This window comes from Etheostoma spectabile, chromosome 9 (genome assembly GCF_008692095.1).
Source record: "Etheostoma spectabile isolate EspeVRDwgs_2016 chromosome 9, UIUC_Espe_1.0, whole genome shotgun sequence".
NCBI lineage: Eukaryota > Metazoa > Chordata > Actinopteri > Perciformes > Percidae > Etheostoma > Etheostoma spectabile.
The window spans coordinates 29,301,917-29,302,216 of record NC_045741.1 but is presented as its reverse complement, the minus strand read 5'-3'; the positions used below and the strand labels follow the sequence as shown (position 1 = coordinate 29,302,216).

General features: G+C 43.3%; 1 protein-coding gene across 5 annotated transcripts in view; it reads left to right on the top strand.

Moving 5' to 3' along the window:
- usp24 (ubiquitin specific peptidase 24) overlaps positions 1 to 300 on the top strand; it is a 45,589-nt gene that overhangs the window by 9,880 nt on the left and 35,409 nt on the right. The gene's annotated exons all lie outside the window — the stretch shown is intronic.

Here is a 300-nt window from a genome sequence, read left to right as displayed (position 1 = left end):
TTACCAGCCAGGCTAAAGCTAATATAGTTAGCCTAAAGAAACAAGGGGTCCTTCTGTCCCAACTAAGGTTACGGTTCGGAGCTGCAACACTGGAAACACTAATCTACTACAGAAGTCTGTGTCTGATCTAACGTCATTTTCACTGATTTAATTGTTCTAGGATACACAGAGTTTGTTGCTAGTGCGCGTAACATGGAGGTCTGATCAATTTATCAAACTAACAAGCTAACGAGCTGGCCCCACTAGTCGACCACAACCTGGAATTTAGAGGAAGCAACATGCAGTCACTGTCATTCACGT